General features: G+C 38.6%; 1 long non-coding RNA gene across 1 annotated transcript in view; it reads right to left on the bottom strand.

The window, feature by feature from the left end:
• The window catches only part of LOC140256413 (uncharacterized), a 120,552-nt gene that overhangs the window by 61,874 nt on the left and 31,824 nt on the right, over nt 1-26,854 (bottom strand). Inside the window, exon 2 of the long non-coding RNA XR_011904704.1 lies at nt 21,261-21,392. This is a non-coding gene — a long non-coding RNA (uncharacterized lncRNA). The remainder of the gene's footprint in view (nt 1-21,260; nt 21,393-26,854) is intronic.

Here is a 26,854-nt window from a genome sequence, read left to right as displayed (position 1 = left end):
AGACACATTCTCCTCCCCTTTATGTTTCCCCCATAGTAAAGGTCAACATTAACATTATGGAATTCCATGCACTGCAGAAACAAGCTTGAAATATGTAGGCGTGAGTTCAGTTCCTTGCTCTGCATAGTGGATCTTTATTACAAATTCTGCTCTTATCTCCTCACTTGTAATTCCCATTGAAACTTCACCTACTACCAGCACAGCTACTGGCTGCCTACGTTTTCACTGCAGCTCTTTATCCTTTACTTTGCCATCATTATTAAGCTATAAGGACCCAAAGATACTCAGTTGGGCAAAACACAGAAGAGGTCACAGTGTACTACTTTTTAGGTCATCAAAATGGGGCTGGAATAAGACTAAAATAATGAATAATTCTTATAAGGGCACATTGTGCTGGATTGGCTCTTTAGTGCATTCTACAGAAGAAAAACAACCCATCAGACTACTCCATACATTTTCAAAGATACTGAGTTTGAAATAAAATTCATTTCAGGCAGGAACAATTTATGCTCATTAGACAGATCAGCCAGTTGATGCCAGCAGCATTACTTTCAGAAGAGCTATGGGGAGCACTGGGTGCTGTGCATCTCATGGAAAAAAAATAATTCAATTTCTAACATTTTTCTTTTTGAATGAAAATGGATAGTTTTATATAGCAGAGATGTTCTTTCTCAATCCCAGGACAGGAAATAATCATAAATCACTGTAAAATATACAGGCATAGGCAACAATTATAATCAGCAAATGGTGATCCAGACAGACCTATTTTTACTCACACGGTTACGGTACAGCACAAATTGTTACGGAAGCACTAAGTTTTGTCAACCAACACTGGGCTGTCTCTTTGCAAATTAGTTATTATGTGAGTTCTGGATGTGGCAGGCACAAATTATGCAAAAGCGGTTCCCATGATGAGAAAAGGATTTGATTACTAATGTTTAAACAAGGATCCCTGAGCTGTCTCTCCTCTGCAGGAATGGTGTTAAATATTTGGCAACAGGATGACATGCCCTGCATAATTTAAACCTTTCAGTCTTACTGGGCACACATCATACATTTGCCTGCAATTCATTAGATCCCATGCACATTTTCAACCGGCATTAAATATAAATGAAGAATGAGCTATTGCTGTATCTCTCAACTTCTCTGCTTATTACTTACTTTATGTCTTTATTGTTGACTTGGTCTATGCAGCATATCAGCACTTGTGTTTTGTGTATTTCTGGAGCAAGGGGCCTCAGTGCTTGCTATTTGATCTCTCCTTCTGCACATTTCCAGTGCTGTCGCATCCACTGATGGCCCACTTCACAGCTCCTGAGCAAGCTTCAAACCTTCCCTGTCTGGCTCCAGCTATCAGCTTTGGCTGGTCTGTGCTCATCTCATGTTTTGAGAATCAGGAGGGAGCAAGAAGATGACAGGATGTAAAAGAGACAGTGAACAGGAAAGTTCAGTATCTATTTTAACAAAGACATATCATGTCACCGCGCAGCGACAAACAGCCTCTCCACGCCTCAGTTGGAAGCAAGCAGCTAAGACAGAAACTTCAGATGATTGACTCATTCCAGGTCTTTTACGAAGAGCGATGGATGTTACTTCTGATGTGTGCTGACATAGCTACATCATGTGCAGACATTCTGTTTCCAAGATATAAACAAGTTTCTCTACCATTGGCTTTTCACAATTATGGTAATTTGCTCGGCCTCCAACAGCCTCCCCCCCAAAAAAAGGATTAAGTAGCCCCTTACCTAATGGCTTCAAATTATCATCAAGAAAGTTTCTAATTTCTTTTTGGTCATGTCAAACTTCTCAGGTTCTTTAAAAAAAAAGAAAAGTTTTATATTAGATATGTCTGATCATCTGAGTGATCTATTTTTTATCACAAAACTGAAAAGTTCAGTAGCCAAGGTCTCCTTGGAAAAAAAAAAAGAACAAACTTTCCAGTGAAAGATGAGAATAAATGAGGAATGAAGCTGTAGAACGTGTAGTTAATGTGAAATCCTGTCAAGCATAAAAGAAAAGACAGGTAAAAGTATGAGGTATGACAAAACAAACAATATGGTCTAGTATTATCAGGGACGTGGCAATGGAAGTTGATGTTTATATGAGGCACTGTCTCCAGAACAAGGGAGACAAGACTTACAAGACTAAGTCCCATTGTAGATTTAGCGTCTATCATGATACCTTACAAATATTAGCTACTTGCTGACTCGATTTATATGTGCTTTAAGACTAAATAGCCTATTTGCATACACTTCTACCCAAAACAACAGTAACACAGACAGAGCACAGTCCTATGATGTGGCAGCAAATGTCACAAGAACAGCCTCATACATTTTGTTCCATCCACCCATCTGGACCATTAGTAGAAGCTCAAATGGGCAGCATACAAAGTCATTAGGTGCCTACCTTAAAGCAACTGCACTGCATACAAAGCATCTCGATGTTTATCACCAATGAAAGTACTAAGAGAGTAAAAGTTCAAAGCATTATCATGCAGAAGATTTTAATCCACACCTAAACAACACAACCATATGTCGCCCTGCTTTAACTGAAGCATGCTCATACACTTCTGCAGTGATATGAAAATGAAATACTATGTTCCAGATAACTGCATTCTGAGATTACGCCAAACACAAAGTATACAGCAGTTTGCATGAAATGCAACACAACAGATTGGGTTTTCTTAGCATATACAGATACTGAGTTAACTTGTAAACCTCTGCTCAAAAACACATTTTCATCTCAGATCTATTTGCTATTCCAAAATCATGCAGCTGAGCATATTAGGCAGTGGACACAACTCATAGATGCTCTTGACTAACTTAATTAACACAAAGAAAGCAATAATATATAGCTACCATCTATTTCTGTAGAGCATTGCTATTTCTCACCAAGCAACAGAAAAAATAACAGATTGAAATCCAGGGTTATTGCACAGAGCCTTAAAAACTTCTCAAAAGCACTAAAAAACATGCTACATTTTGACTCTGAAGGCTCAGGATAAATTGAAATGCTTATTATTTTTGTTTTCTTGTTTTCTCTTTTGGTTGTTTTTGTTTTTATTCAGAAGCCGAGTTAGAACCTCAGCAAGCATGGAACAGTTTTACATTGCTGAGAACTATGGGATCTGCAGATCTGACCTAGGATGTCCAAACAGCTGTGTATCTAACCATAAAAATTCCTAACATTGTTTTCCTTAGCATGTGAAGAAATTGAACAGTCCTCCGCAGAGTTAAGCAGCCAAAACTGAAAACTGATTTCCAGTAGTACCCATGCTTGCAATGGATTTACCATCATCGCTAATTTTTCTTTAACCTGAAAAACCTTTTTTTTTTTTTTTTTTTAATAATACAATAATGGCTGGAGATGGGTGAAAATCATTAAGACCTTTTTCAAAACAAGGTGTAACTTAAATTGTGCATTCTGTGCTTACAGCCTCAATATCTGGCACCTCTACAGTAGCATAGAGGCTGCTGATAACAGCAATAAGTTTTAAGGAGCTTCACAGAGTAAGTTGCTATGTCCAGACTTGTCTTTTGCATGTAATAAGGACAGTTCTACCAAAACCATGTCATTACTGGAGCTCCAGGAATCTGGAGAGCTATGGCAGACTGCTAATTAATTTTGCCTCTGAAACTTTCAGCAATAATTGGATCAGGGAGTGACATATACCTCAAAATCAAAATGCATCTCTCTGCTGGACCTAACAGTTTTCTTTGTATATTAATAGGAATGTGTTTTATTAGGGGAGGTGGTATAATTCATGCATTCATGTCCTTTTTAAGACAAAATATAATCTATTTTTAACAACTTGTCCTTTCCACTGCTGCTTATGAAAAAGGTTTTAAGTCTGATAGCCTTTCTGAAGTGTATCAGAGGTGCTAACCATGATTATAAGAGCCATTCCCCTTGGAACACATTACCAGTCCAAAAACCAGAAGAAAAGTTACAGAAGAGAAAGAAAATAAGAAAGCTGTAGAGAGAGAAAGATGGAAAATTAAAAAAAAAAAAAAAAAAAAAAAAAAAAAAAAAACAAAAAAAAAAACCACAAAAAACATACGATTAAAAGAGGTACCAGTTAGTGCCTTACATACAACAAACCATATGCAATTATTGGGGCCTTCCTGAGAAGCAAACTGAAAAACCAACAGATTGGCTGTTACAAAGGAGACTACACCTTTTATTTCCACAATGACAGCACCCTCAGGTTTCAATGAATTCAAGGACTGCAGTCTTGCAGCTGAGGCTACAAGCAGGTAGGACACAACTGTACAGGTCACATTGGAACACGTCCTTCTGAACTTCCATCTCACGTCAGACTCAGAGCCTCTAGGCAAGGACAAGAAGCCACATCCACTACAAGCCTGAAACAGCCTTCACTGCACTTTTTAACATTTCAGTAATGTAGAACCAAGACCCTTCAGAGAACTTCTCTCTGATCAGTGCAGCAGTTCTAAGCACCAACATTTTGTTCATTTGCCCTATGCAAAAATGGTCTTGGTCTCCAAGGGCTAGAGAAAAGAGAGATCAAAGTCAAGCCCCACTACATAGATCCCAAAAGAGAATTTGTCACAGTCCCATGTTCCATCTATTACCTTGAAGCATAAAGCAAATGAGAAAGTTAAGAAAATTATGGCTTAATAGTGTATGCAATTAGCAATCAGAGGGAATTCATCCAAAAAATTTTCCAGACATTGTATAACTTTTTGGAAGACACAATTAACACTTTGCACTACAGGCTACTTGTCGCACATGTAGTATATAATACTTCTTGAAGCTACTATAACAATCCATGGTGACAGCTTTGCACCCAAAGCAGAATCTCCCTTGTGCTCCTTCATGGAATCAACACACAGTTTTGAGAACTCTTGCTGGCACGTAAGGGCAGAAATATTTGTCTGATATTCTCAATTCTTTCCCTCAGTTCCACACTATTTGTTGTTCAGTAAATAAAGTAAAAAGCATTGTGTTTAATCTTTGTACATCTGAACTCCAGTCCAAGAAGAAAGCTTGCCGCAGTACACGATCAATCACAATTACGGAGTCCACACAGGCCAAGCTATAGTCTAGGCTTCAACGTCAATAACGTATTGTTGACTCTCATTGTATTTTAGAAGAAAGCAAGCACATTTTAAAGAGTTCAATACTTGAATTTGAAGAGCCTAAATATTTTTGTGAGTTTGTTTGTTGGTTCTTTTTCCTCTTAAACATCTGTCAATACCAGAAATCTTCAAAATCATTCATCGCAATTTTATTACTTTTTTTTTTTTTTTTAAAGTGAAAAAATAAAACACAAAATATCAAATCGTCATTTATGGGAACAAAGAGAAAACCAATCGAGAGCTGTCAAAATGTCCCATCCTCTGTTTGCAGACATCCTGTTAAATCAACACACACAAGCTGTTGAATGAGGCATTACTTTTTGCCTCGTTAAGATCATCCACTGCTAATGTTTCTACTCAGCCTGTATTTACACGGATTCTGAAGGAGATGTCCAAATCACATTCTGCATTTTAACTACGACTCTTTCCACTCGCGTAAAAGAAAGGCTGAAATTATTAAAAGATAGGCAAAAAGCACAGAATTTTTCTCAGCCACAAAAGAGATGTGAAAGCAAGTTTTTACAATGACTAGAACCACAGCCTTCTCAGAGCTGATAGGAAGGAAAGGCTGAATTCAGGTTTCTCATTTAAATAACAGAAGATGAAAAGGTTGCACGTGTAACACCAAAAACGTCTGTAACGGACTGGGGTTAATTAGGCCGAGAGAAGCAGCTTGGTCTCTCCATTGTGCTTGAGCTGATGAAGACCACAGGCAGCAAAGAGCACGGCAAAAGGAGACGGGCATGCTGGCAGGACAAAAAGGTCTTATATAATGTTTGGGCTGCTGGCAATTCTAAGACATCAATGTTCAGAGAAAAGAGAACTGGCTCGGGAAATGTTGAGGCCAGAAGATGGTTGGTATTTTAAGACACAGCGCTTCATTCCTTTAGAAGTAAGATTATTATTTTTTTGTGGGTGCCATTTTTGTTTTGCCCAATTGAAAAAAAAAATCAGAACTGATAATTGTAAATTATAATAATCGCATATTAATTATTTGCTAATCATGGTAATAACAACAGCTAAGTGTATATCTCTCAACTGAATTGACATATTTAGATAGAAGTATCATTTCTAACACTAAGATTTCACACTGTATTTCCACGCATCAAGCTCCAGTCAGAAAAAACGAGTAACCTTTCAGTTATAATGAACTGGCTGAAAGATAACCCTTTGCCCACACTACGGCTAAATAGTTTGCATCTCCTCAGTCTAGTATTACAGCCTGAGCAAACTGTTTACGATCAATCCAATTAAAATGGTAATTTCAGGGGGACTGGCAGCTCTCCTAAAGAGCAAAGAGTTCTACATTACTTGAAGTCTCACAGCACAAGCTAATAACTCTGGATGCTTGCTGCTTTCCCACTGTAGTCATTTTCTGTGATATTACATCGGAAATATTATGCAAATATAACTCCAGATTACACCACAAATATATCATTTTAATGTAATCATCACATCCCCCTGAAAAAAGTGAATAAGATCAAAAGAACTTGGCAGTACACGCCAGTGACAGCACTGTCTCAAGGTGTTCTGATTTCAGGCTGTCCTGCTTGCAAAAGCAAGTGTCTTGTTGGGTTAAAGAAGACCATCCAGTCCCCAGAACAAACCTTTAGAGTTGTGTCATTATTTTTTTTTGCTCTGTTTGGATTTAGATGGTGTAGCAGGCCCTGAAGAAAAGCTTTGCTTCGAGTTGCAATTACATAAACTTCATAACTTTTACTGCAAATCCTCTGGAACAGTTTGTGCTTAGCCATAAGCATAAACCAGTAAGCAGCCGTCACAGAGATCTATTAATAGATATTTCTCTTAAAAAAAAAAAAAAAAAGAAAAGAAAAGAAAAAAAAGACAAAATTCCATTCAGATCAGCAGTGATTTACAGGGCATTTTACGGGATATTAAGGGGAAACTGTCAACTTGAAATTTAGCTTCATTTTGATTATGTAGGATAAACCCAGAGCCAACAGAAATAATGAAGTTTGTTTGGCCTTGGTCATTCCCTTCTCTTCTCCAAATGTTTGTGTTTTGCTGGTGAATCTACTTTGCACGTGTAACAGTCTCTTCTCAGTTTCTTGTTATGTTGATGGCAAGCACCAGCAAAACAATCACAGCATTCACTGCCCTGTGGCTGCACACTCACTGTTTCCCCAGCCATGCAGAGAGCAGCAGAGCAATGTACTGAGTTCAAAGAGACTGCAGTCAAAAACCAAACGGGCACATCCTCAAAGAAAAGCTAGGATGATAAGTGTCATCTTGTTTATTATTGTTCAAAGGCCTACTGAAAAGACCTTTCAAAGTAAGTATTACTTAAGGAGTGGAAAAGCTACCCAAACACCTCCAAGAAGTTCTCAAAAAAGCTTCATTTATTTATTTATTTTTAATACTTGGATTTTAGTCAATTTAAGTGATTGATGTGCTCCTAATCCTAAAGATAGTCAAGTTACATGACCGCAGATTCACAAACAGCATTATGAAAGCCTTGCTTACACTGCTGCTGCAGAGGCTGAAGCCTGGCTTAGCCTGCAGCTAAGTAGCTGAGAGCAGTATAGCTGCAAGAAAAAGAGTTCACCTGGACTGCAAAATCCTTCTGAAAAGCAGAACAAATATTTAGATTGCTGCCTTGCACTGAAATCAGTGCTGCAGTGGCTAGGAGTGCCCAAGCCAACTCGTAATGTCATTACACACTAAAAGCTCTCAGCAATGAAGTGTTCACATACCATTGGTCTTTAAATACCTACACATGTAGAGTCTACAGGGCTCACTCAATCAGAAAAAGGCATTAAAAAAAAGTAAAGAATTCTGTGCCAATTTGGTGGGTGAAGATATATGCAGCCAGCATAGCAAGGAAACTGCAGAACCATATCTTTATAATGGCACCAAATATAGACATAGTTAAGAGGCTTTTCTTTTCTGTTAAAGCTCTTAGAAATCTAACCAAGCAGTTAGTTGTGTAAAAATAGAAGGCCCAAAGCTAACAGAAGTTACATATTCTCATAAGTTCAGGGTCTTAAAGTAGGCTCTCACGAGTCACACATTATATTTCACAAAACTTCAGCTGCTTTCTTTCACGATGACCTGTTTGAATGCTCAGGAACTACCTGAGATGCTGCATACATGCTGAGTGAGGGCCCCAAGTGATACACGAAAGAGATTCCTTGTTTAGTACACATCAGGAACACAGTTCCTAAAATTCCAGTCTTAAGTTGCCCATATGCTCTGGTTCAAAAGGCCTCCAAGAGGAGGAGACTCCAAGAGGAGTCCAAGAAGCCAATCTGGCTCTGATTCATAGCAATCGTTATTTAAACAACATAATAATTAATGAGAAATATTAATTTGTTAGCATGCAGGTGCCAGGGGAACTGCAAGAGACATAATCACCTTGATAATACATACATCCTTTCATACAGGCATAAGGAATGGGTACCTGCTTGCTGTCTACTGAGAGAAAAGCTATACCACTCTCACCAAGAAATAGCAAATCAAAGTCAACAAAGAACAGGTAGCTTTGAAAGAACAGAAGAAATATACAAGAAGGAATAATGAACTGTGTGTCTTCAGTATATCTGAAATATTCTGAAAGTGGTAGTTGAGGCTTATTCTGATTTAAGCATGCCCAAAACAGCAGATGCACATTCAGCATCAGTTTGAGCAATGACAAGAACAGAGCACTGAAAATGGGACTTTTTTGGGAAGAGAAATGAGAAGAAAGTTTTTACTTTACCACAGAAGTTTGGGACATTATGTAACTAAAGAAAGTCAATGTGTTAAGGCAAGATTTTATGGCGGTGTTAATTTTGTGGTGTTGGAACTTGGCTGCAACTGCATTTGAAATGTATGTGTATATATAAAAAAATAAATCAAATTCTCCAAGCAATTAGATGTCCCAGTAAAAATTCAGCACCTATGCTATTCCTTAACTCCAGCAGGATCTGCTGTTATTTTTATTAACACAAATCCCGTGTATGCTGTTAAGAACACATGGGCTCTCTTCTAATCAGCTGAAAAATTACAGGAGGAAGCAAGATATTCTAAGGCAGATTATAAAAAAAAAAAAATCAAAAAGCTTGTGTGGGAGATCTGAAGTATTTTTCCTGATAAAAAAATTTTACCCTCTCTTTTCTGTAGCAGGAAGACTCAGCTGCAGTTGAAGGCATGAAGTTCAGAATATCTCAGGGTTTAGATAGGATTTTTGTGGCATTTAAAGAACTTTTTCTTCCCTTTCTTGCTTACTGTAAGTTTCTTTGCCTATTATTTTTTTCTTCCAGAATTTCTTATTCCCTTGATTACCAACTTTTAAGTGCTATGCTGTATATATGGATGATTATTCCTGTGGTTATTTAAACTCAAGTATTGATGAAGCTTTGACTATTCTAATGTACTCTCTATTTCATAAACCAATACATCTTTGCAGAGTTTTGATAAAGGGCGTTATTTTCCACAAAGAAGCAGAAAGCCTGAAAACATAACTTATAAGATGACTTTGTGTTCTAAAAATCACATAAACACCATAATCGTGTCTGCCTTCAGTTCTCACTTGGGATTTAGAATGTTTGCCAACTAGAAAACAGGAAAAGACAGAAATGGATGGCAAAAACCTCACTTATTACAAAAGTTTTGCCAGCATTACATAGACAGCAGTCTTGAGTTCTGAGAACCCTCAACAACAATTAATAATCCAGGCAAAATGTGATAAAAATGGGGTTATGGAATTGCATTGGGGATTATAGCCACATAGCCAACTGGAATTCAGATCAGAATTCTCAGAAGTGCTAGTACTGAGTTGAGGACCAAAAACCAGAGCTGCTATAGGCAGGGACACCTTCCACCAAGACCAGGTTGCTCACAGCCCCATCCAGTCTGGCCTTGAATGCCTCCAGCATGGGGGCATCCACAGCCTCTCTTGGCAACTTTTCCCACCCTCGCAGTTTAGAATTTCTTCCTAATATCTAGTCTCAATCTACCCTCTTCCAATTTAAAGCCATTCCCCTCATCCTGTCTCTACATGCTTTTATAAACATCCCTTCCCCAGCTTTCCTGTAGGCCCCTTTCAGATACTGGTAGGTTGTTATAATGTACCCCCACCTCAGAGTCTTTTCTTCTCCTGGCTGAAGAGCCCCAGCTCTCTCAGTCTGTCCCTGTAGGAGAGGTTCTCCAACCCTCTGATCATCTTTGTGGTCCTCCTTTGGATCTGCTTCAACAGCTTCATGTCCTTGCTTTGGGGGCCCCAGAACTGGACACAATACTCCAGGTGGGGTCTCACGAAGGGCAGAATCAACTCTCTCTCAACCTGCTGGTCACACTTCTCTTAATGCAAGCCAGGATACAGTTGGCCTTCTGGGCTGCAGACACACATGGCTGGCTAATATTGAGTTGTTCATCAATCAGTATCTCCAAATCCTTTTACTCAGGGCTGCTCTCAAGCCATTCCCTGCCCAACTTGTGCTTGGAATTGCCCTGATCGAGGTGCAGGACCTTGGACCTGGCCTTGTTGAACTTCTTGAGTTCAACAAGAATACCTAAAGAAGTGAAGAACTGAGGCAATAGGATACACTGCTGGCACCAAAACCTATAGGAAGCAGCTGCTCTTCATCATCCTCGTATGGAACTGGTCTTACAATACGAGGACCAAGAGATTGAAGAGATTAACTAATTGTTTATGGGATATGTAGATTTCTATCCATTATATTCAAACTAAGTGATAACAATTTACGAATTACTGCTTGCCTCTTCTAACAGGAGGCTCAAACTATCTGCAGACAAAACATCTGACTGAGAAGACCTATGAAAAATTTCAGGAGGCACCCTTCTGAGCCTCATACCATTTATAACCAATCTAGCAACATTATTGTTTCAAGGCAGACAAAAGGATATTTTTACAATATATACGACTGAATACCTAAAAGCTCCTCCAGTTTTACTTCATGCATATGGCCTTTCAGCACTGTAATTTATATTTCTAGTGCTCAGTTGCCCAGATGGGCTTTTCAAATATCCTTTTCGCAGCTCTCCAGGTGTTGGAAATAAATAAAGTACTTTATTTCAGGATGAAGACAACAGAGTAGGTACAAGTCAAAGTTGACAATACATAAAGCAATAGCCACTATGAAATGTACTGTACAGTTATTAACCACGCCAAAGTATTCTGTATATTATTCAAGTGTCACAAATTACAAGTAAATGATCAAAACTACTTTCAGTGAGCTACTAAAATCAGCTGTTGTTTGCAGTCAATGATTCTGTCATTGTGTCAAAATCAGTAAAGAAACTATGTTACATACCAGTATTACATCCATAATTTGCCTAGTATGTCCTCTAGATATATTATGCCAATAGCATCCATAATGAACCAAAAGAAGGGAAACAAGAAACAATGAATATCTGGGTGAGTAAATGGCCATTCCTTTGCAGAGATTCAGGAAACAAGAAGTCTAAGTTTCCTGCATGAATTATGTGTTGCAAACCATCTTCTGACCTCTAGTCTACAGAACATTAATTATTCACACAAATTCTGAATGAAGGAGGGAACACATGAGAAGTGATCCTGAATCCTCAGCAGTCTCACACAAAGCAGGCCCTGCCAACAACCAAATTATTGGGAGAAAAGCATGTTAATTTCACTGGTTTTGTCCAGATCCACAGAAATTGTTTCAGAGATATCTAAAAGTCCGCAAGTGAAGGAAGTTTCTGTTACTTGCTTTTACTCAAAGGATAAAAACGAGCCTTAGAGACATTTTAAAAGGGAAGAAGTTGCTGTACAAACTGTAGAGCAGTGAGAAGTACAAAGAAGAATCATTTAGAAGTATGTTAAATAGATTTTTTATGGTAGTATTCAAGAAATCATGTCCTGTACTTAAGAAAAATAGTGCTTTTAAGCAATGCCAGTGCTTAACATCAGGCTAAATGCATGTGTATTTCAATGAGCGTCGAGTCAATTGTATCATATAAGAAACTAGGGTCTTTCACAGCGTTATCACCTCACTTGCCACTGTACTTCTACATAACATGCAAACACAAAGAGCTGGCTTAAAAGAAACACATTTATGCTCTGCTTAACTCAGTGTATTTACTAAGGGCTGTGCGTTGGTTTTGATAAAAATAAAACTATCACAATCGTTCCTTTATTCCAGTACCAAAAAACCCTCAAACATCACATGATTGCATGGCAATTTCTTTTTCCTTTGTTCTGTTGAGTGAAAAGAAGTCTGCCCTTGTAGGGTGCTGACATGTTTGAAAAGGTAATTCGAGAATATCAGAAACGAGTAGATGATTCAGCACAGATATCTCCTTACCTCTTTTCTCCATGTAACATGCCTGACATTCCTAAAGGGAAAATAACCCTTGTCCTTACAGATGTAAGGCTCTCTACCACAGTTCAAGTTTCCCCACTTCTTTACTGCAATTAGGCTGCTGTTTTTCACATGATGAGAACTGCAGATGTTAAAAATATATGCTAAACATCTTTGCAGCTAAACTAGCAAAAATAAAACAAAAGTTGCAAAAGTATATGTTTTGCAGACAGAGGTGGCTCTTCCATAGGGCACCTGCTAACAACAGTCAGCAATTGAGACTATGTCTCTGTTTATCATGGGAATGCTTTACCAGAGCTTTAGTTCCACCTATATAATCTATAGGCATTATAAAAGGATACAATTTTAGGCACTGTAAAATATTTCTTTCTTCATATGAAAGCTTGTAGGAACTTTCATTCCTATGAGAAAGCAAAACTCATCTTTGTCACAGATGTTTAGATTTTGCTTGCCTCAGGTGTGCACTTCAGAGGCTGTGATTTACACCCATTTGCAAAAAAGCAAAACAACAGATAATTACATGTTCATCTGGATGAAGACAGCAGGCAGTAACTGTCACAAGAAAACGTAGATATACATACACAGACTTGACATAGACAGCAGGCTTGACCTGCACTAAGGTACAGCTTCAGCAAAGTGTGTGGGTGCGTTGTTCAGCAACTCCCACGCCAGAATCACACCAGGAGTTAAATGATCCAGATTAAGACCTGACTGCTGTACATTCATTAGTATCTCACACCTAGAGCAATTACTGCATAGAATGTGACAAGTGGGTATTACACATGAACTCTGCATCCTCCTAATAAACCCCACGGTAACAAGTTTTCAAGGAATTTTGTTTTGGGCAAGGTTTGTCTGGTGAAGCCAACAAAGTAATTCTAACATTCCATAAATGTCCCTTTCTCTTTTCTAAGTTGCTGTTTCTCCTTGAGACTTGCATAGTCCCAGGGTCAGCTTCAGACTCTTCTGCATTACGTTTATTCACTACAGAAACAGTCGCAGCATTGTGTGACTTATCACAATGAGCCCACAAGACTTGCATGTTAAATATTGACTGCCAAATAATCACAACAAGCCATTCCCAGTAAAAGAGTGAAACAAGCAAAGAAAAAAATCAACTCAAAAAACAACTGATAAGCTATTTGAAAGCATTATCTCATCTCAAAGGAACATCCATGAACAGAAGACTAAATTCGTCACTCATTCCCTGCATTCATGGCTCAGCTCCAGGAGATAAATTAATCAAATTATTCCATAAAGAAAATAAGAAAATTCATTTCAAAATGCAGATGGGCATTCAAAAGACTGTTAGTTACGGGCTTTTCATCTTTACCTGGTTTCACAATATTTCCCAGAGTTAAAAACAACACAAGACAATAGAAAGACCTTCTCTTATTTAAATCAGCACTAAAACATATTATAAGCACACAAAAAACAAATGTTTAAACCAGACCCATTATATCTTTGTATGCCAGTGAAGTACATATGTTAAAATGGTATGAAAACAGTGTTCAATGAAATGATACAGAGCCCTGGGAGACCATGGCTGTGCTGTGTTTGAGGCTCACAGCCAAGTCAGGCACCCAACACCAAAGGGCAAAACAGATATTTCCCTGTCTATGTAAAGTGCTATAACACTTAAGAGGAAACTGAAGAGTTTTAGAAAAAACCTAAAGCCTAAGTGCCACATCTACAGAGACAGTGACTCCGCCGTGGTTTCACTATTTCTGAACCTCATCTGCTGAAAGCACTGAATGGGTTTGCCATTCCATTTCAATTTCTGGGCCTATTGGATACACTAGTCTAAACCAGCCCTGATAATAAGAATCTGAAGAAGGTTTGTTGTTTTATTTTCCCAGCAGAGCATGCCAAGCGCAGCCCAGAAGGAAGACACGGAGCACATCCCTTTTTTCCTGTATACTTGATAAATTCCTTGGGGCACACAGAGTGGGGCAACTGCACGTGTGCCTTTTTCTACTCCATCCACTTCAGCTGGTGGCTTTAGTTTCTTTTCCTGATCATTAAACTGACTTATTTTTAATCTGTCGAGAGAAAAGCTTGGTGATTTACAGCATGCGTGTTGAGTTATAACAGAGTGCAGCCCTGTGCTACAGAGGGTTATCCAGCTGCCTTCTCCTGTTGGTGCCTTTGAAAATATTTTGCAATGAATCCCTCTTAAGTAATCACTCTGCCAAATATCAGTTGTCTAGAAGAGCTTGGTTTTGAACAAAAGGTCAAACAAAATTGCAATGAAAACCCTAGGGATACTTGCAAAAGGTCACTTAAGACAAAAGGGATTCCCAGCTGAAGCACAGGTTACACCACAGTGCATATATTCTGTAGACTACCTTGTCAGAGAAAAGCTTTAATTCAGAGTCAAAATTGATGCTTATAATTTTCTCTGCACAATCATCCGTACACCCAGTAAATGAAACAGCCGCATCCAACGATGTGATTTGCAGACTGTTACTCAGGCCTCCAAATAAAACACTCTGTTCCACAACTGTATTGCTTATGATGGCAAATAAAGCAGCAACATGATGAGGCTTACTGAACAGTAGCGGCCTGTTTATATTTTTTGAGAGCTGGCCTCCAGAAATGTTTATTCAGTTCCATGCTCGTTGAGCTGGATGAGCATTTCACAGTGAATAATTTATTTGATTAATTTAGGGCCACTACTGGTTTACAAAATTCCTTTGTGTTGCCTTCTTTGGCCACTTTGTTCATTATTTGAAGTTACAGAACAGATGGTTTGTTCACATATATTTGTGCCTAATGATCGCTCATAAACTCTGTCCTGGATGGGGCTTCAAATATTTGCTATGCAGGATCTGTGACTGGATTCCTAACTCAGTGTTTTTTTTTCTGTATGCGTACATGCAAGCTAATATTTTGCCAAACCAGAGAACATCTTCAAAAAAGCATCACTATATACATAGGAACCAATGAAACTGTCTACCAAGCAAAATGAGACTTGACAGAACATTGAGAAGCAGTAAGTAAATGAAATATAAGATGTCCATGAAGTAAAGAAAACACCTTTTTCTGTGATTATTGCCAAGAGAAGGTTAGAGATGGTCAAGCAGGGATGGAATTAAACCAGGTAAGAATTTAGACAAATCAGCTGCTGGAAAAAAACATAGCATGATTCCTCACTAGGTCTGTATAAGAACAAGGAACAATGTGATCCAATCAGACTCACATTTTACTACTAATTACGTGTTTATAGATATTTACCTCTGCAGCAGTATCAGAGACTGTATCTTGAATTGCTCTTAATGCCTTTCTTCACCAATAAACAGAGCAAAGCTGTTGGTATGTGGCTTCCGCTCGTTTTTATACTGGTGTAACATTGCCATCTACAGGACCCACAGCACAGAGGCTCTGCATTGCTTTAAGACTAATTTCACAATCAAGGGTTATAAACCACTGAAGTTGAAAATCTAAGTGCCCAAAATTAGCCTTGTTTGATCAGCGTGACAAACTGCTATTTTACAAATTATCCAGTAATAGTATGGCTCACCAACAAAAGCAATATATTAAATCAGCTACTACTGTCCAGCAAGTTCTAAAGCCATGGGATTTCCTTTAATCTAGATGAATTATTCATTAGGATAAAAAGAAACAATTAAGTACAAGGGGCTTCTGATTTAGTTACTCACTGGCATAAGTTGCATTTTCATACAATAAAACATAAATTTATATTGTTCAGATGATTCAGAGAAGTCATTCTCAACATCAGAGAAAGACACTGAGGACCCCCTGCAGCAGGGGCTTCAAACTAGATTATCTTTAAGATCACTTCCAACCTAAGCCATCCCATGATTCTGCGATCTGTCTTCTCAGCTTTGAAAATTCATTATGCAGAATGGATTGCTATTCATCAAGACACGCTATAGATATCCCTCTGCAGGAGCTAAATACATCATCCAAAGAGAAAAAGCACATAGGAAGAGTTTTATTTCAGGCAACAGCTTAAGTTTAACCAAGTTATTTAACTTTTTTTTTCCTTTTTAAAAAATTGCAGTGTTTTTCAAGATGGCAGCATTTTATTTTGAGATGCTGGTCTTACAGTGTTAACTCTGTAGCTGGTTTCACAAAATTTAGCCTTCTGTTAATGAAAATGTTTTCATCACTCAAATGCTATGCAAGGTGAAAAAGTGCCCCGAGAAACACCACAAATATACGTGATACGTTATCAAAGAGCCCTGAATTACAGCAGCTTCACTGAGATCTCTCTTAGCGTGACAAGGAAGAAAAACAGAATTAAGCAGTGATCAATAAGAACTTGGGAAATGCCAGAGAGGTCATAAGAGGCAACTTGAATGGAATAATCTGATTGAAAGTGTGATCTCTGATGTCAAAAAAAAAGTGCTTATTGACTTTAACTCATGGAAGAGTGCATGCTGCAAGACATTTTCATTTTTGAGAATCAAATAAAAAAGTAAATCAGAAGGGAAAAGAATCAGGAGCAATAAAACATACAACAGATCTCAAATTTGAGATGAAAGCTTACTATGCATAGTTACAGACTTGAATTTTAGTGACTCTCTAGTCCCTGGTAACCACCAGACGGATTTTGCCTTCTCAATTTAAACCTAGGGGAAAAAGAAGCCACGAGGCAGTTGCCAAAAGCAAAAAGAAATAAAGAAATGATCCCATTGACCCAAACTGAACATATTTTCATTTTTCACTTCAATGATCAAACTAGAAAAAAATCAATTGTGTTCACAACTCTATTTCAACACTCTCACTCCACTGCTCTGAAGCAGAATGGGGTAGGTGCAATTCTGCTGCGTGCAGAGGCGCATTCTAGTTTCAGGATTTTCTTGTGACAGCATCATACAGATCTAGTTGAGACAAACAGATGAGGCAAATAAGCTGATTTATTCAAATTTGAAAGCTAGCAGTCTCCCATACTTAGGAAAGCAGTAAAGCTGCTAGCAGGGGGCTGTCAGCATTAAGATATCAAGATTGTAAAGAGACTCCGGATTGAGCTGATGGCAGTTGATACTTGAAGTCGGGAGCTCAGCTGTGAACAGGCGGCATTTGTAACAATGCTGAAGATGTTGAGGGCACAAATTCATACATTATCCTGCCACTTAGTTTGCCCCAGCTCACTCTTCTGTTGCAAGCAGCTGGAAAAACACTATAGGCTCCAGAGAGCAAGGCAGTAAAAAAATCCTCTCTGCTATGACCAAGAATTGACAGACAGGTTGTAGAATATCCCTTTGCAGTGTGGTGGAGTACGAGGAGCTGCAACAGTGATGAGATTTGTCACCAGAGCAGCTTTGTCCACGTTATTTTTTTTGTTACTACTAACACAAAAAGAATGAAGTGGCTAGCAGGGAAGTGAATCTACCAGCCTCAGTCATGGCACCTATAGGATACAGCAAGGGCAGAATTCTTCATCTTGGCAAGGTGATGCTCTTCCCAAAATAATAATAAAATAACTTATTAGCTAGGATGGGGCTATTGACATTACGCTGGAAAAAGAGATGACAGCAGCTGGAAGCAGCATTAGAGGGGCCTGGCAGGAGCATGCATCTCATCCCAGCCTTCCCTCTATGCCACATGGCCTTCACCCCCTGGCAGCTATGAACAGCTCAGGCAGGAAGGCTCCAGTCTCCCTGTTGGTTTGGTGAGCTGGATTTATCTGATGCAGCCTTCTAAAAGTGCAAAGTCCTAAGCACTAAGAACCCATCAACAGTTCTATCCACCTCAGGTAAGCAAAGCTGCTTGCCTTTTACCAGAATCTGGCTTCACCAGCAATGTCTCTAGTATCTTCTGATGGATATACTAAGCTACTCACTAATGGTACCTATTCTATTGAGGCTGATTGCAATGATTTAATATACCCTTGGGCAGGTGGGCCGGAATACATTAAATTACAGTAATTAAGGCTTGTTCTTGAACAAGCAATGAATAACTCCACAACACAATTGTAAAATACATTATAGTTTACATAAAATTTGAACTTCTACTAGAGCTTATGGGGTAGGTCTTTTAGGAAAACCTTGCAGGAGTTTGGTCAGCTTCCACACTGTTAATCCTAGAGATGGACTGGTTATCATTAAATAGAACAGAAACGTTGTTGAATAAATAATTAAAGCAAATGGCTTCATATGCTGAAGAGAAAATAAATTACCTAACATGAGGTACTGTGTTAGTCATACCACAGAATTGTCAAATAAAAGAAGGGACTGGAAAAAGAAAAGGGTCCAGGTAGTATCTACCTGCACTTTTAAAGGAGAGAGTCGCTAATTAGAAAGAAAAAAAAACATATACTTAAAACATGATTGCTCTTCTTGCATTCGAAGACAGCCTCAGATGAGGAGTGAAAGGGTAGTCCTAAACAGAAACCCCAGGGAGCCTAAAAGCAGTGAGCCAAAGGAAACCTTTCTCTCAATGCCTGTGGGGAACAGAACCTGCTCTGTAACAGATGGTCCCTTCCTGCCTTCTGACATCTTTAGCAGCTTTAAGATGAGGCAGTCTGTGCTCAGCTTTCCTTTATTCTCTGCCTTCTCTAACAACATAACCACGTGTAAACAGCTCTCCTCGGAATAAAAGTTCATCCAGACAGACCTCCCAGAATACTGCTGCAACAAGGAACACAAGGCTCTACACTACAATGGTTAAGACTTCAGATTTACACCCACACAGAGACATTACAACTGGATCAAAACAATGAAAATTAACTCTCATACAGGCTGAGTTTGGATATTCAACAGTTCCACCTGATTCTGCCTTATAAGCAGCTGCCCTGTTACAGAAGAACCAGCCAGCAGCATGGGAACCAACAAAATCAGTGCCTTGCCTTGGTACCTGAAAATATGGTCTGAACCCACCACACGGAGCAAATGGCCAGCAGCACAGGATGCTCTGCTAGCTGTCAGACCCCATCTTTATTCCCTCAATCTTAAGCAAGTTGCAAACAATTAGAAATTATTTCATACTTACACTTCCCTGCCTTTCACCTGTGTATGTTTAACTAACCAGCTCCTACCTCCCCTGTGATGATGAGTTTCAAACGCGTGGATATAGCTAACTCATACTCAACAACTGCTGCAAATACCAGATATATCAACGATTTTCACAATTTCATCTCTGACAGCAAACAACCAAATCCCTTTCACAAAACAAGAGACCATGGAAAGGTGAACTCCTAGAGGCCCTCATTAATCCCTGCTGTAACTTGATGCACATTCACATTACATCAGGAAATACACCTGATCTCCTATGATATTACTCAATATTGAAGTGACTATGAAGGGGGCCATTTCTGTTATCCTGTGAAAAGCCCCTCAGTTTCCAGGCATCCTCATCTCAGCAGTGACAATGTCAAGGGCTAAATTTCCAATATGCTACAGCTCCAAGTTGACCAGCTCTATTTTATATAGTTTACATGAAGGTCAGACGCAGCTGTCACCTCTGATGTGTATTTTGCACAGTGATTTTCTGAGTCAAGAAGAAATTCACTAGAGTAGGTTGCTAAACTGAGAAAAATAATGTGAGAGAATGGGAAGAGGCCACCTAAAAAATGAGACAATCAGGCCAAAAGCCCCAGTTCATTTTGATTGCATTGGCATAGTTGACCCAACTTTTATAACAGCCTTACCAGAGAAGCATTTTTCCTGTTTGAATTGCATTAAGAAGTGGAATTAGCTTCATAAATATAAATCAGTTAAGTATAATGCAATATTTATGCCACGGTATCTGATTTTTTCTCCTTTAGGATTCCATTTAAAAGGGAATAACAAGAAAACCTAACACTCTCAGAAAGAGAACGGGTTTACAATTTACACTAATTAATTTTCATATTGACACAAAACTAAACCCCTCAGTTTATTTGATTGCAGTATGGAGAAAAAAAAAATAAAAAAACCAAAAAGCAGATTAAACTTAATAGATTTTTTTCTGCAACTGGTAACGTTGTAAGAGAAATCCCTACGCTTCACCAACCATATTAACTCTCATTTATTCATTCCTCCACTGCCCAGCATGCAGGCCACTGCCAAAACCAGCCCTAACTCCCAAATCCCCACAGAGGTATAAGCAAGAAAAATAGTTCAATTTATTTGAAGCTGTGAAAGGTTCTAATCAAGATCAAGAGTCATTATTCTAGGCACTACATAAAAAAACCCAACAGCCTGTCCCTGACCAGTCATTCTTTCAGGAAAAAAAAACAAAACTGTTTGGAATTTGCAAATTAAAATAAATAAACCTAACAAACCCTTTCATCCAAACCTTATCACTTGTCTAATTCCACATATTTTTATTGAGGAGCCCATACCAAATTCATCACTGTTCTAACTCACTGGGTTCCTCTGATGCTACATCAAAACCAAAACCTGATCCCACCAAGGTCTATTTCAGTTACTCATCAAGAATCTGAAAACCTGACCTGAAATTTTCTTCCAACTTCTGTTAAATCTAAATTCCATTTGGCATTCGGACAGATTCATTTCTCTCTTCCTGTCTCCAACACGTATGCCTCATCTCATTTGGGCAACAGTAAAGGTTCTACACAGCTAGAGCCAATACACATTGTTATGTCTGATTATTTTAGAGGCAGAAATCATCTGAAGAGAACTCACTCCATGGACCTACTAAGGCTCTGTCCATTTTGCCCTTTTCCTCAAGGTATTTACTATTCCTTACTACAATTTAATTATTCAGCTGGTATTTTTATACTGTTAATAAAATTTGTCCATCATATTGATTAGCTTATTCAGTTCAGCTGGACTCACACAGTAAATAAGATTGCTTTGCAATTTAAAAATCCCTTTGCTCTAGTGACTAAATTTCTTTTTTTCTTTCCTCTGATTTCAGTAGAAACAGCAGCACTAATTACCTGCCCTTATGTCAGTGTTCCCTCAGCAGCATCCTCCATTATTGAATTGCTGGTTCCTTCACTGTTGTCATCATTAGCACTGGAGTATTCTTATAAGGAAAACTTCATTCAGGCAGCCTGAGGTTCTTACTTCTGTAACAGAAAAATAATAGTCTCTCAATTAGGATCAGGATGTTGTCTGTCCTTAATGAGACAGTAGCACGATTAGAAATGGAGATATTTTTCCATTTCCCTTCCACACATTTAGAACACATTTCAATGAAGCAAATGTAGAGGTTTGTCCTGAGATGCATGTTCTGGCTGTTCATAGGAAAAAAAAAAGTTAATTTGTTATCTCTGGTTTGCAGCTTTCTCAGACATCATAAAAATCCTAATTCAGTTTTCCTTATTTTAATGGTTTTTTCCCCCTACAGTTTTCAGGCAGACATGGAAGCTAGATTTATTCACATCTGGCAACAGTGGTTATGCTTTGGTCCTCAACTAAACACAGACATCAACAACATTAGCTAAAAGAAAGAGGATGTTATGGTTTAAGCTACAAGACCAAAATCCTCAGCTTAAAATCTCACTCTCACATCTTATCTTAGCACAAGAATACACTGTGTTGTTTTTGTTTTCTTTTTTTCCATTTGCTGGGATGGCTGTTCAACAGTTTTATTTGACTGAGATAGCAGTAAGAAAGCAACTCTACTCCACTGCTCTTCTATATTAAATAATTGCTTTAGTCACTGCATCGCTTTGTATCTTCCCCATTAGTTAAGGAGACGAAACTACTTATCAGTAGTTGACTCTCCTACTCGTTATACAATCTCATTTTTGAGATAGCATTTAAATGACTTGGGACAGGAAGGCTATGAAATATATTTGGCACTGACACATTACTGAGAAGGGCAATTTGAAAAAACATAGCAGACAAAAGAGAAGTCTAAAACTTCTTCCAGTGAAAGGTGACACAATGAAGATGACAAGGGTAGAGATGCGTGAGAAGATGAGTAGCAAGGTAATCTTACCTGCTGACAGGTGAGAATGACAAAATCAGATGGCATAAAACAACACAGAAATTCTGCTTTCCCATATACAAAACATTGCTGGAGATAATAAACTCAAAAAGATGTACTGCTGAGCCATTTGGCTGGAAAGAGAACCCAGCTGACCTCGTTTAAGCACCCTTGAGCTTTGCAAGGGGACTAAAGTCTAATTTAAACCCAAACAGGTGTGTGATGCAAGTTGTCAAGAACTAGTTGTGCAGCAATTAGCTCAGTGCTGGCACAGCTGGTGAGGGTCACACTAAAAAACAGGACTTTATTCTATCTGCCACATACTGCCCATCTTTGGAGGATAACTTTGTGCTCTTCTCTGTCCTGACAGGAGGTTTGAGAGATTGTCTAAGGTCACAGAGCTGCCTGTTATCCCTACAGTGCTCAGTGAACTACAGCTGATGGCATTTAAATTTAGCCAGTGCTAAACCTTGAGCATTTCTTACATATCAGCATGCAGGTAAACGTGCTCCTGCGTATATCACAGTGTATAGGTGGAATAATACAAGTGTATAGTTGTAATTACAGAATAAATAGCCAGAGAGTATCTAAGAGAAGACTCACCAGTGCTGAGGCTTTTAGTTGAGATGGATGCTCACCAATGTTGAGGCTCACCACAAAAACTCCACAAAGGATCAATCTCCAAAAAGAGATGCTACCTTAGTGGTGGTCAGCCCTTAAATGGGATCTAGGAGAGGTGGAGTCAAGCTCAACCCCCTTCTGGGAGCACAGCTGAATTACCTTCACCTGTGCTCCCACAGCTGACTTGTTGCTTGCCTCAGATGGTTAATCAGAGGTTCAGGCTGTGATCAGCAGTTTCCCTTACACACAGGATCACAAATTCATAGAAATTCATTGGAAAAGATGTCTAAGTTCATGTACAATGGATTCTACTTTAATCCCAAATTGCTGCCAAATGCCCAGTTATCACCTTGTTAAAATGCCACATAGAATGCCTACAGAGCGTGCCCTAGGTTTTCTAGCATGGGAGTAAAAGGGTTAATCTGAATGAGGTTCTGAAGTGGTTTAGTTAAATTGCATTAAGTCATTATTCAGATATTTGTATTTGGAATTAAAAATGCCTTGATTCAATTTCTTTACCTGACTTCCAAAGCAAATCGAATTAAAGACCTTTTATTTCTGAATATGAGCATGTACACAGAATTTAACACAATTTAACCAGATTTCCTTAACAGTGACTGAGGCAAGGAAGGAATTGCCACAGCCTTCAAATGAAATCAAGACAGCTTTCTCTAACAATGCTCCATTTCTTCAAATAGTTGAAGTCTGTCTTATGCATTCAGGCAATGCAAAAGAAAGTGGCAATGTATGTGCTTCATGCCATAACGTTATATAATGCCATCCAGTTCCAGAGGCAGACATTGGACTATTTAGACTCCATCCCATATGGCAAGACAAATGCTCTCCCAGTTTATTATTAATAGAGCTATGACAACACTGTGACTCAGCACCAGAAATCATTATTTTAAATATCTTCCACCAGAAACACCTTGGCAGGAGCTTTTTTCCCCACAGAAGGTCCTGACTAAAACCTTCCACACAGTGCTGAGATTAGCACAGTGATGGAACAACCTGGTGCTCCACTTCCACATTAAAATAAACGTGTCCTAACCTTCAAGGATTTGATATATCATTTTGAATTATAGATCAAGGAGAAAAAAATTTAATGGGTAAATGTTAAAATCATTAAAGCAGTTTTTCATTGCAAATAAAGTGTGAATGACTCATCCCAAGTCAGCTATCAGATGTATCTGTTTAGGTCTTTTTCCTCCCAAAGTACACATAAATCTCTTCAGTTGCATCTCATCAGCTTTTTGTCAGAAGAAATTTCACATCACTTCCCCCCACCATTATTCCCCCTGGCTTCTGAAAACATTCCACTTCCTTCTGGGTCTCGAGGATTGCTATGTGTGAAATGCACAGAATAAGAAGATTGTATCAAAGAGCAGAAAAAAGAAAAAAAAACATTAATACACTCAGTAAAAAACATTAATAAAATTAATAAAATTTGTAGAGTGACTGAACAAATTTGATATTTTTCCGCTGTGAACCTATGTTCATTTCCTTCCCCAAGTCTAATTGAAGCTGTGGAGTTCGATGGGCATTTTCATTCATTAGAGCTCATGTGGCACTCTTAGAGAAGCAAATAGAAGGAGCTGTCATCCAGACAGACTCCTGCGACTGCACTGTCGTGACATTCCTTCCCCAGCCACAAATACCTCCTTCATTAGTTCATAGTAAATACGGTATAGCAAAAGACTGTCATAGAAAATCAAACAAAAAAGCAACTGAGACAGGCATCCATTTGAAAAGGCTTGGGAGTTTCAGCTACTCTGTATTTTTCCACCTAATGTTTTGCCTATGCCGCAGTAAGCAGGTTGGTGGGGAGACTGAGAGTAACTTATCGTATTAAATGCACATAACTAGGAGCTGACAGCACAAGGAAAATCGTCTGCATTTGTTAGAGCAAGCATGTGACATGAGCAGAAGACATGAAAATCCAACAGCTTCTCTCCTGTACCTCTAGTTGTTAAATGTTATTGGAAGATCATTTTCAACTGCAGATAGAAGTTGTATGAATTTCAGCAGATAGGATGTACTCTCTTCACACAACTGCATCCATATTTAAGGAGCCAGCACTTTTACTGGGGCTAGACGACAGAGGCGTGTAACAAGCACCTTCTGCTACATTTCAGCAGAAATTGAGTTTGAGGCCTTAGGAAAGACATTCCCTGTCAACTGTGAGTCTTACAGAATGTCAGCGAGCAACATGCACAAAATAATGAAGAAAGCATAACCACTCTGTTCTTAATTGTACCATAATATCTATATGAAGATGGACATGAATTTGTCACTATCTAACATTTCCTATGGTTCATTGACTGCTTCCTGATACTGTTCCCTGGGATTATTATTTTTTCCAAGCAAACTGAAATTGGACAATGAAGTGACAACCAGCAGAGGATTACCTATGGACTGCTGCCCCGTCCCACTATGCAGAGCCTTCCCATAGAGAAGGCAATGGAGTTATAACAGTGGCAGCCTGCTGTCCTCTTCAGGAGCCGTTGTTAAAACTGCATGAGAACAATTTCTTTCAGGTTTCACAGATACTTGCAAACAAAAGAAGCAATTAACTCAATTCTCTTGAGCTGCCTTCATGTCCCTGCCCCTCTCTGGTGCATTTTCCTGCTCCTCATTTCCCCTCCTTAGGATTTTCAACTTTAACTCAAACACTATTACCAAAGAAGATTAATTTCTACCTCCAGTTGTTCATTATCTCTGTTCATCCTCTGACTCTCTTCACAACCCAATTGCTATCCCAGGGCGTTATCTAAATTCAAGCCATGCCCCATCCCCTTGGATCTCAATGAGATGATCCCTTCCCATGCAGCCTGGACTGTGGTTTGGAAGGAGGTTTGCTGTGAAGAGGGATCCCATTTAGACTACATTCTGTCACGCAGCCACAGAGTCTTCACTGCTTTTCTATTTTCCATGAATTTTTTGACACCGAGTTTGAGACAATTTTAGGAGTGGGAGTATTGTACATCATATTCAGCATACAAGAGCTGCTGGCTGTAACTCAGCTGAAACCTCCTACATCTCACAGGTGGTTTGTGAGCTGCAGATGGAGAATTTCTTTCTAACAGTCTTTAAGAAATCATGCAGCCTTATTCATCCTTTAGTAGCACTTGGTTTTAATTGCTTCCTCACATTCTCTACCTTCCTGAATATTGTAGAACTGCCTTCAACTTGAAGAAGGATTAAAAAAGAAAAAAAAAAAAAAAAAAAAAAAAAAAAAAAAAAAAAAGTCTTCTTACCTTTTGACTCTTTTGACTATCTTCTTTCTCACTGCTACCAAGCTAATACTAAGGAAACCTTACAGCTAGAGCTCACAAACTGAGAAGTTTATTGGACTTCTTTTTGCATATGCTATATACGGCTGCTTAAACAAAACATTCATCCATGGGTAACTGTGTGGCATAGTGATTTTTCTTTTTTACTTGCAATACTGAAAAGTAAGTTTAAACTGTATGAATGGAGATGTGAACTTTAGACCCACCAAGTCACCAAGTTCTCTTCTCATAGGCCATAGATATAAACTGTCTATACAGGGAACAAGTTCATTTTGCATCCTCATCATACACACAAAACAACTGCTTATGTGACAAACTCAGAAAACTGACTTGGTTTTGAAGAGTCCAGTTATAATTTCAGGTACATGCAGAGATCATCTGGGCCTTCTGTATAGTGAGAATTACCTTATAATGCAAAAGCATGGCTGAAATTTTCAGTTGAATTCTGATTTGTCTTGCCACACAAAAATAGCATGCATTGCAATTAATATGCAGGGAGCATAAACCCATTAATGGGCTGTGTTTAGGTGAGCTAAAGGAAGTGAACTAAGATCACCTTCAATCCTCAGTCTTCTTATATGCTTTTTGCTGATGCCATGACAGGAAGGAATTAAACATGCAAGGAACTTCTACTGAACTGTCCAGATTCTGTTTATAGTCAATCAAAGTAGCCCACTTTAAC

This window comes from Excalfactoria chinensis, chromosome 9 (assembly GCF_039878825.1).
Source record: "Excalfactoria chinensis isolate bCotChi1 chromosome 9, bCotChi1.hap2, whole genome shotgun sequence".
NCBI lineage: Eukaryota > Metazoa > Chordata > Aves > Galliformes > Phasianidae > Excalfactoria > Excalfactoria chinensis.
Note: the sequence above shows the minus strand (reverse complement) of the source record. Positions and strands in the feature narration are given on the sequence as shown.